Here is an 11,357-nt window from a genome sequence, read left to right on the forward strand (position 1 = left end):
GACTCAAGCTTATAACAATATTTATCAAGATTATCTGTGAATTGTGCAGAAGTGGCGCACTGTTGGCTGACATCCCAGTATAGAAAACAGACTGATCATATCCAAACCTGGGAATCCCTCTCTAACCAGCCCTGACTTTCTAAACACTGGCTTATTTTAGGGCTCAGTCTTACAAAAACATGTAAATGTGAGTATTTATTCTCAAAAACGTTCAGGAAGTGTAGTTACAGATAAAAGCATGCCACATTTTTGGCTACACGCAGCAGAACACAGTACAGAAAATAATTTTCCTTTGTGTGAGCGTTTTATGTAATCAGAGGAAAACCATCCAAGTGGCATAAAGCTTGAAGCTTTCTTCTTTTGTTAAAAGGCCTTCGGCAAAAATTACATTGGTAATGGAGCGTCCTCATAAAAATCAGCCTAAAAGTGTCCTGAGTTCATAAGAGCACAATGGGATTAACTCCTTCACTGCTATCACAGCTGGAAAACCATTCCATTTTATCCGGAAAAAGGAAGTGCATTATATGTTTTTTTTACTTTTCTTAGGCCACGTTGCCGCATGGTGTACAATTCATGTGAATGGGCTTTACAAAAACCCATTCACACACTATGGAAAAATCTGTGCAGATATGAGGGCATGCTGCAGACTTTTACATTTGCACAATGCCCTGGTGTCAATTTCTACTAAATTTTCTGCAGACTTCATCCACTGCAATGCAAAATCCACAGCAAAATCTGCAGTCTGCCGTAGAGCTGCGGCTCAGTGACCTGGCTTTCTGCTTTCTGTATGACCAGATGTACAATTGTCCGGAGTCTGTATTCTGGGTGGCAATAAGATATGGAGTCTGAAGATGATGTTTCGGCAAATTGACAGATCAAAAAGCCAAAGACAGTCAATTCCTTCAAGCCAGCATCAAAGTTAGTTGCCAAATTATTAGCTATCCTGATTATCAGATAGGTCATGTAATCTTTAGGAAGAAAGCCTGAAATAAAATGTTGACACAAAATCTCCTTCTACTACTTTGTTTTTTTAATCAGAGGAATTGTATCATTATTTTTCTCTGCTCAGGCCTCTCTATCTAGGTTTGTGAAATTTATATTTATATTTATTATAGTAGAACGAAGGAAAACGTTATTTTGTTTATTTTTTGTAAATAGGGTATATCTTTAGAGTAGCATGGTGGCACATTGGTTATAGCATTGGCTCCGTTGTCATATATTTAGGCCATGGGTTTAAATCTGACCATGAGCATTTTCCCCATGTTGTTCATATCCACAATACAGCACCCATAGCCTGCTATGGGCCAATACCGTACCTCCATGTGTCTCTGATTTTATATAGAGGCAAACTAATTGACGCTTGTCATATAACAGAGGGATTCTCCCCTATTAGCAATACTAATGCAGATACCATACAGTGGCACAAGGAGTGCCTTTAAGTCTGTAATATGAACCTGTAGGGACTCCCCCTGCCACCATACAGGTGCCTAGCAGACCTTAGGCCCCGTTCAGACAGAGTATTTTGTAGGCACAAAAAATCAGCCCTAAAATTCCTTCAGGAATTTTGAGGCAGATTTTGACCTGCCTGCAGTCTCTTACCGCAATTTTCGCTACGTTTTTTACCCGCAGCCATTGGATGCCGCGGGCATAAAAAGGCCACGATAAATGCTTTTTCTGACTCCCATTGATTTCAATAGGAGGTCAGCGGTGGATCCACGGCAAGAAAGGACATGAAGCTTTTTTTTCCCCCTAGCGGCTATAAGGTGCTTGGAAAAAAAATCACCTCCACCATTGATTTCAATGGGAGGCGGTTTCAGATGTTATTTTTGAGCTGATTCAAACACAGTTTCCACGTCAAAATACTTTGTGTGAACAGGGCCTTAGGTTGATAAAAATTCTGTGAAATTGGACCTAGCAATAGTGTGAGCGCTTGAGATGAGGACCTCAGAAGCACTGGGATCCACATGTGAGTCCATTTTCTGTACAGCACTATAGAATATGATGACGCTATATAAATAACTGGATATAAAGACATGTAATAAAGAAATAGCTTGTACATTAACTGGAATCATAGTAAGGAATCTCGTTATTCCGGAACATTTGGTTTCTGGGAATATGTGGGATGGTGTGGTAATGCACCTATGACTGAATCTTTGTACTGGTTACTAAGCACTTTATTCACGCATGTAGACTCTTCCTGAGGTGAGTCATTTTTGACCTATTCCATATCCATACCCAAAACTCAGGAAACAGCTTAGGTTTTTAAGAAGTCTGAAGCAGCGTTCTTAACATTTTACTGGAGTTCCCATGTGTACACTTGGCATATCTGAATGCACGCTAAATTATTTCGGGCAAAACGTCAGATATTTCTGGCAAAACTTCTTCAGAAAATGAATTTAAAAAACAATAAAGATCTGAGAAACATAGTGTGCATATTTTGTTGTCCTTTGAAGAGCTTTATCCCATGGGACAAGATGAATTCTAGTGCAAGCGTCCATAAATCAGAAGAGAACCCTGTTAGTATCAGTATATTAATAATAGTTAACCCTATATAGTTAATGTAGGTATTTGTGATTGATGTCCATAGAGCCCAGCAGAACGTTATATGGTTCCCAGCATGCTATACAGGAATATGCCAATTCATCAAATGGGAATTGTGCCTTAGACATATTTTCTTTATAAAGTGATAAATGTTATACTCTTATTATCGCACCATAAAATTCCATTGGCATTCACTCAAGCATACGTATAGATGTAGTTTTGTAGCGTGTTATAAATGTCGACCAGGATTCTCAGCAAACCTGATGAAAGTTTTCAGCACCTTAAGTTTAAGTAAGTGGCGCAGTGCCACAGGCACACGGGGGATCCCATTAGTATGTTCTTTCTTGTGAGTAAAGGCTCCTTCACACTTGCGTAATAAAATATCTGTCAAATATAGATGTGGAATACGGATTGGTTTTTTTAAATAATTTGTTCCGTATACGTTTCAGTATTGTATTCATTTTTGTTCTGTATTTTGTTATGAGTTGTTTGTTTGTCATTCGTATCCGTTCAGTTTGTTAAAGAAATAAAATAAAGAAATAAAAATGTTTTCACTGTTTTTGTAATGTTACTATAGTAACCAGATGTAAAAAAAAAAAATGGAGCAAATACGCATATGTGAACCATGCAAAAATAGAACAGGCGTTTTCAAAATTAACCCGTTGACTTCTATAAGCTAAAAACGTTAACAACACAGTTATGTTGGAAAATATTGCTTATTGAAAAAATGCCATGTCAATAAAAAAACATGCATAGAAAAATTTTTATAAAACCATTTTAATGTATTGACACTGTTTTTTCAATGGAAAAATGTGTCTGAAGAGAAAATTGTTCGTACTTTTCAAGCTAGCCATACACTTGAGATTTTAGATGGCGAAAAGGTCGATATAGACAATTTTTTTGCTGACTGCTGTAGCCTTTTGATGACACGAACGAGCGTGACAGACAATATCTGTGGAAAAGTCGGTCTGCCATGTTGGATTTTCTTCGGTCATTGTCGGGTGAAATTATGAAAAGTCATTCATGCCAAACGACAGATCTGTATCCCAGCAAAAGAAGACCAGATGAGGCCACAGATCACGGCAGAGATCAATGAGCGATTTGTCGTTTCAATTTATGGCGTTTTTGTCCAGATCGACAACCTTCAGAAACCTACAATGAATGACAAGTTGTTCAGAAAATGGCCGTCTGAAATCCTAAAGTATGGCCAGGTTTAAGATACGGCTCCATGGTCAATTTGGTTGTTGAAAAAGGCAAAGGGAAACTTGCAAGGATTAAAAGATTTTCAACCATGTTGTACGTTGAAACGTCGCTGTAGATTCTTAGCCTTAAGTGATGATATTTAAAAAAAAATAATAGGATTTTTTTTTTAAACATAATTCTGAAACAAATGTGTATATAGAGGACAGGTTGTCCTATAGCAAAAAAGAAATGGTCTGAGCTGATTCTGCTGTCCTCATGTCTGCCTGTGCCTAAGAAGACCACAAGATGTTCTGGTTTTATGTGGCCACACAATGGCCGATTCACGGCCACTAGGTGCGGCCTTACCCTTATGACATTCTGCATTTTCCATGGTATGCTGGGGCTTGTCGTTTCAGAGCAGTTGGAGTGCCATGGGTTGCACACTACTGATCCTAAAGGGATTTCCAGGTTTTAGATTTTTTTCTAAATAAGCTGCATATGGGTCAATATTGTTTACAATGTGGTAACGATGACTTGTCAACCTAACACATTATAGTGCATTGTGCAAAAAACACTCAGTCCTTTTCAGAACACCAATCTAACATAGACCTTTCACATTACAAAGGATTGGGAACATACCAGAATTTTATCTGGAACTTCATTTTATTAAAGGTTGTGTAAGACAGATGGATGTTAGTAAATGTGGGTTTAATTAAGCTGTTTCCTCAGTGGTAGTAAACTGAAAAATGATCCATTAAAAAATGCCAAATCATTGTATCAGAAAGGAGGACACACATTTAGTTGACTATAAAGAATGTATTAACTTCATAGGAGACAACCGTAATCTTTCTATTAAAATTTAGAAAATCTGATATTTTAGTCTGGAGTTACTTTACTGAGCACATCCATAATATAATGTTATTATGAGAATCATACCTATTGCAAACAATTTACAGCAGCCTGTATTCTGTTGGTGCAGTGCTGACACATTCCGGCCTACATACAGTACTGTGCTTATGGCCATTCAGTAACCTCTTTGAGTAGTCCACTGACTTAATTAGGCCTTATGCACACTACTGTAAAACTGCTCCGTACACCCTCCGACTTGTACGAAGCCGCAATATGGCAAACATAGAATTCTATGGGGCACTACTGTACATCTGTATGTCTCCATTGTATACGTAGACATACAGAGGTTTACTCTGTCTGATTCCTTTGCAATATAGTGCCATATAGAAGCACCTCACAATGACAAAGGCTCCTGCATTTTTTCTGTGTTTAATGGGATCCCTCGTGTTTGTAAAGAGAGAGATTCATATAATAACATATATGACTTGGCCCTAACTGAGGGTTTCCATTTAGGACATAAACATTATTGTTATATTATGCGCCTGTTCTGCAAACTTTTAGTTACTTTTTAGTCCAAAATGAGTCAAGTCGGTTAAAAAATGGCTGTAATTCAATGAATAAACCTAATTTATTAAAACATTGGTCCACATTTACAAACACTGGAGTTTTTTTTTACACCAGTCAAGGTGAAGGAAGAAGTTAGAGCGATCTGCGCCAAATTTCTTAAGAGTCACTCCCCTTTTAATAAATCTGACGCATTTTGACCTCTCAAACCAACAGAAAACAACGTTTTTGTTGGCAATGAGCGAGCAGAAATTTCCACCATTTTCATCTAATGCACTTCTTAACAAGTGTGGCCTAAAATTCATCTTCTTGGAGACTATGCCCACTTTACTCGTCACTTTTCAAATTTGACAATTGACAAGAAAAGTCGCAAAGTTACACGTTCCATTTACCAAGAACTGTTTAGTAAATGTGGTAAATGTAGACCATCCTGTAAAACATTAGGCTTGAATAAGGCAGAAGGTAAGGTTGAATGACAGGAGCTGTCTACTATGAGTCTATAAACCGGGAGGGAGTGTAATAAGTGAGGACCTTACATGTAAGATGATTTCAAACTAAAGGGAATCTGTTCCATTGCGCTCAAAATTTAAAGGACATGTTTAAAAAAATGTTTTGTCTGCCAGTTGTCATTGCAGTTTTTTGGCATAAACCAAGACCCCCACTGACTACTGAAAAGAAGGGGCCAATTGGCTTGGCTCTGAGATTTCCATGGGGGAGGTTAATAAAATTAAAGGAAGCATCTGAAACATCACTTGGAAATGCAGAAATATCCTGGTGAAGCTGAGGTTAAACAATTGATGGAGGTCTCGGCTCATTGACCCCCTCTAATAACCTCATCTGATGTGTCTCAATTACGTTTCAGAAGATGTTTAAAGGTGCACATACCCTTTAAGCTGAGCATCATGTAACCACGGCTTGTCTAAGATATTTTAAGTATACAAATCATATATAGTGCAAGTTAAGTTCCAGAAAGCTTTCATCTGTTTTCTTGTGTTGTCCGCTAAGATGGCAACGAATAATAAACTCATCATTATGGGAAAAATGGTAAGTGATGCAGTTTCTTAAAAACCACTGATCATTGTTACTATTATTAAGATTAACGGAGGGAGATTTATCAAAACGAGTGCAAAGGAAATGTGAAAGAATGGCTGATAGTAACCAATCGGATTCCCTTGCAAAATAAAAACATTTGTATGTGCATATCCTTCACTTTTTGCAGTAGTTTTGATCAACCAATTGTACAATTGAAATTTCAAAAATGTCTAAATTTGAATATAATATTCCTTTCCTGCTGAACTCAGCACAAGCACAACACGTTGTTCACAATGTGTGCACTTTAGGTTACCTTTATTCATAAATGATTTGAAGGCCATATCCCTTCTCCTTGCATCTCCACTGCCTGAGGGTCGCCTCTACCTCCCCTTATATGCCTACATCAAACTGCTTCAAAGGCAATGGAAGGCATGTGTGACTTAAACTTTCAAGAGGCTATTAAACACAGAGAGTAAGTAAAAAAAGCTGGGCATTTCACATAAAATCTCTGAAACTGTAAACATCTGGTGTGGAGTGGAAGCTGGGTCCTTCTTAAGATATCTCATGGTCCAAGTCAAGTTACAGAGAACTTTTTTGCAGCATATAGTCCAGACACTTTACATATTATTATTATTATTATTATTATTATTATTATTATTATTATTATTATTATTATTATTAAGGAGCTCTGTAGAGCAATGCTTCATAGCTGACACTCAGCAGTTTCATAAACTCAATAAATAATAGCTAAATAACGCAAAAAATAAATACATGGCTGTATAAGCTATAATCATAACGATTCACACTGCACCAAGAAAGAGCCGTGCTAAAGCATAACTCCGCCTAATAGACAAAGTTCCCCTAGTACTCTCTTATCTTATCCTCCATTCTTAGTTTTTTCGTCCTCAGTTCAACCATACAGCCCTTTAATATTTTGATCATCCGTTATTAATATCTGCACACCTATAGTAACAGTTATTCCATGCTTTATGCTCAAAACTAATAAGGATCACACAAAGTGTACCTTACAAATCAGTAATACTAGTTATACTGGTTATACCCAGATAATATCTATTTATCCGTCCATCCGTCTCTATCTATCTATCTATCTATCTATCTATCTATCTATCTATCTATCTATCTATCTATCTATCTATCTATCTATCTATCTATCTATCTATCTATCATCCAAAAATCAGGCAGCACTCCAAGGTATAAGCAAGGTAGAAAAAGGTTCTTTATTGGTCCATATACACACGACGTTTCAGCTCAACACAGGAGCCTTTTTCAAAAGGCTCCTGTGTTGAGCTGAAACGTCATGTGTATATGGACCAATAAAGCACCTTTTTCTACCTTGCTTATACCTTGGAGTGCTGCCTGATTTTTGGATTCTACTACAGCAGGTCTGTTAGCCCTGACCTGGGCAGGTCGGCACCCACCTATGATTTACAAGGCTGTGCGGCTGACATTGTATTTGGACTTTATCTATCTATCTATCTATCTATCTATCTATCATCTATCTATCTATCTATCTATCTATCTATCTATCTATCTATCTATCTATCTATCTATCTATCTATCTATCTATCTATCTCATATCTATCTATCTATCTATCTATCTATCTATCTATCTATCTATCTATCTATCTATCTATCTATCTATCTATCTATCTATCTATCTATCTATCTATCTATCATCTATCCTATACAAACTCCTAAAACTAGGCTTAAACCAAGTAGGTTTAAGTGAGAGTGCATATTTTCTTACGTCGACTCAATAAGGGTATATTTACGCACAGCAGATTTGTTTTTCTGTCCGTCCCATACTTCTCAATGTGGCTTGAAGAATTCCATGCATATGCTGCAGAAACAACCCCATTCAGTTGTATGGAAGGAATTTTAGACATTTCTGCAACAAATCTGCTGTGCATGAACCTACCCTTTTTTCCCCCTTTATTTTTGCCTATGACATGCGACTAAACATCCAGGTGTAGCTGACACCAGTTCATTTCAGGATCTCAGGACGGACGCTGGGAGGAAACTGCTGTTATTAATGCTAATTTACTATGTTTTGGTGATCATGTCACATTAGTCATATTTCAAAGTATACATGTTCCAGCTGGGAGATCAGCAGGTGTTTAGCTTCCCTTTTTCTATAAAGACTCTATAAGATGTTTTTTTATATAAAAAAAACCTCTTTAAATTAGTTGGTGAAAGGTTCAACATTTGCAAAAACGACACAATGTAACAGATTCCTGAACTGGTTACACAACAGCAGCTTGATGCATGCTACAACATATTTGACCTTTTTTTTCCCCTCATAAAATCCACACCACCTATTTAATTTTGTCACAAATTTCACACTTTTTTTCCCTCAAAATAATGTTATGCTATTTTTTGCTTTCTTACAACTGTTGGGACTCTACATCTTTTTATATGTATTTGTTTTTATTTATTTAATAAACAAATAGAAGTTTTAAATGAAAATAATATTAATTATAGAACTACTGCGGCTAATCATAATCATCATTTTAGTAAATACGTGTTACAAAATATATATACAATTTTGTAGAATTGTGTAAAAATGTTTCCTTTATATTTATAGCAATTTATAGATTTTTTTTTTTCAATATTTTATGTAATAAGAGCATTTTACTACTAAATTCTGTCATCTGTGTGACATGGAATCTCAACTATGCCTTTTACATGCTTACATTTTGTTTTTTTCCTGTAACACCTATGCTGATCATTTCTGCTTTTTGTAAAAAAAATGTAAAAAATTTTTTGTCTTGTTTTAACAGTACTTTGATCATGAATTTATAGTCAACCATTCTTTTAATTCTTAAACTATCAAATAAAATATATTTTGTGAAAAATGTAATACAGTAGAGTTATACTTTATAGGCAGGAGGTAACGTGCTACTGTACATTAACAAGTGCCCGGAGGATGTCTTTCCCCCATTGGACTACTCATTTAATATTTTAATTGGTTAACTGTAGAAACAAACAATGCCTTCAATATATACTGGTTACTGCTATACATTTCACTGTTATACTTTTTTGGCCACTATAGAACAGGCCACAAATGTATGATATATAATTGAATTGACATAATCTAGTTAAGAGGTTTGCTTTTGTGAAAGTGACACCACTGAAAGTGAATGTAGGAATAGCAAACTGAATTGTTACATACTGATCCGTTCATGCTTGTAGATTGAGAGATGTCATAAACTTGCCTACTGTTGTCTGCTGGAAGGTCAACCAATAACAAAAGAAAAATAAACTGTCATGTGGAGAATCTCTTCTTGCCTCGTATTTTCATGTGTCTCACTTTTTGACCGTGAATCTCACATTTATTTCGCATACAAAGCACAATGTGCCCTCACACCACGACACATCTCACAGCTTCCCAGGACGTTGTCTCTTTTAGACTGTTCGACACTCACAGGGGTTAGGGTTAGTATATTCTGTATATGTTCATGTTGTGAATTTATATAAGACATTCCCTCACAACTGCTACAGTACAAGTGTCATCTGATCCCTGTAGATACAATCTGTATTCACTTAGGTAATATGTAGAACAGAACTGTTTTTTGACAGTCATTTTTGTGAAAAGCCTAATCTAGGCATATTTGGTTTAAATTTGGTATTTTTTTTCTAAATAAATCTATCTATCTATCTATCTATCTATCTATCTATCTATCTATCTATCTATCTATCTATCTATCTATCTATCTATCTATCTATCTATCTAATGTCTATCTATCTATCTATCTATCTATCTATCTATCTATCTATCTATCATCTATCTATCTATCTATCTATCTATCTATCTATCTATCTATCTATCTATCTATCTATCTATCTATCTAGCATCTATATTTCTATCTATCTATCTATCTATCTATCTATCTATCTATCTATCTATCTATCTATCTATCTATCTATCTATCTATCCCATGTCTATCTATCTATCTATCTATCTATCTATCTATCTATCTATCTATCTATCTATCTATCTATCTATCTATCTATCTATCTATCTATCTATCTATCTACCGTGTTTCCCCGAAAGTAAGACAGTGTCTTACTTTCTTTTTATCCCCAAAAGCCCCACTATGTCTTACTTTCGGGGTATGTCTTATATTGGAAAAAAATTGTCGAATTATTATTATTTTTTTTTTCACAAACTTTATTTAACTGATTGCCATATTTTTTTTTTAGTCCCACCAGGGGACTTCACTATGCGATGTGCCGATCGCATATATAATGCTTTGGTATACTTAGTATACCGAAGCATTATTGCCTGTCAGTGTAAAACTGACAGGCAACCTATTAGGTCATGCCTCCGGCATCGCCTAACAGGCAGATGCTGAAGGCAGACCTGGGGGTCTTTGTTAGACCCCCGGCTGTCATGGAAACCCGACGGCGACCCGCGATTTGTTTGCGGGGGCGCCGATCGGGTGACAGAGGGAGCTCCCCCCTCTGTCAAACACATTAAATGCCGCTGTCACTATTGACAGCGGCATTTAATGGGTTAAACTGCCGGAATCGGCGCGCGCTTCGATTCCAGCAGTTGCAGCAGGAGCCAGGCTGTGTATAACAGCCGTGCTCCTGCCGCTGATCGCGTGGGTACAGTCTCAGTACCCGCGCCATCACAGGACGGCGCGGTGACGTATGGAGAGGGGGGCGGCGCGGAAGTGGGCAGGAGGCGGCAATACCCCCGTGTTTCCCCGAAAGTAAGACATATGTCTTACTTTCGGGGTACGGCTTATATTAGCCGACCCCCCTGAAACCCCCGATATGTCTTACAATCGGGGGTGTCTTACTATCGGGGAAACACGGTAGCATCTATATTTCTATCTATCTATCTATCTATCTATCTATCTATCTATCTATCTATCTATCTATCTATCTATCTATCTATCTATCATCTATCTCTAGATGCAGACAACATACGATGCTTCTGAAGAGCCATATTATTTCATGCCACACTTTGAAATTTGATCTACTCTGTATAACTGATAATTTTTATATTTCCCGAATGAACAAATAATATATATATATATATTTTTTTTTAAACAGGGAACACCTGTATAATAATAATAATACTAATAATAGAACAAATATCAGGAGGTCAGTAATCCTATGTTATATGTGAAAAACTATAAGTAATGAACACAATTAAT

This window comes from Rhinoderma darwinii, chromosome 2, assembly GCF_050947455.1.
Source record: "Rhinoderma darwinii isolate aRhiDar2 chromosome 2, aRhiDar2.hap1, whole genome shotgun sequence".
Taxonomy (NCBI): Eukaryota; Metazoa; Chordata; class Amphibia; order Anura; family Rhinodermatidae; genus Rhinoderma; species Rhinoderma darwinii.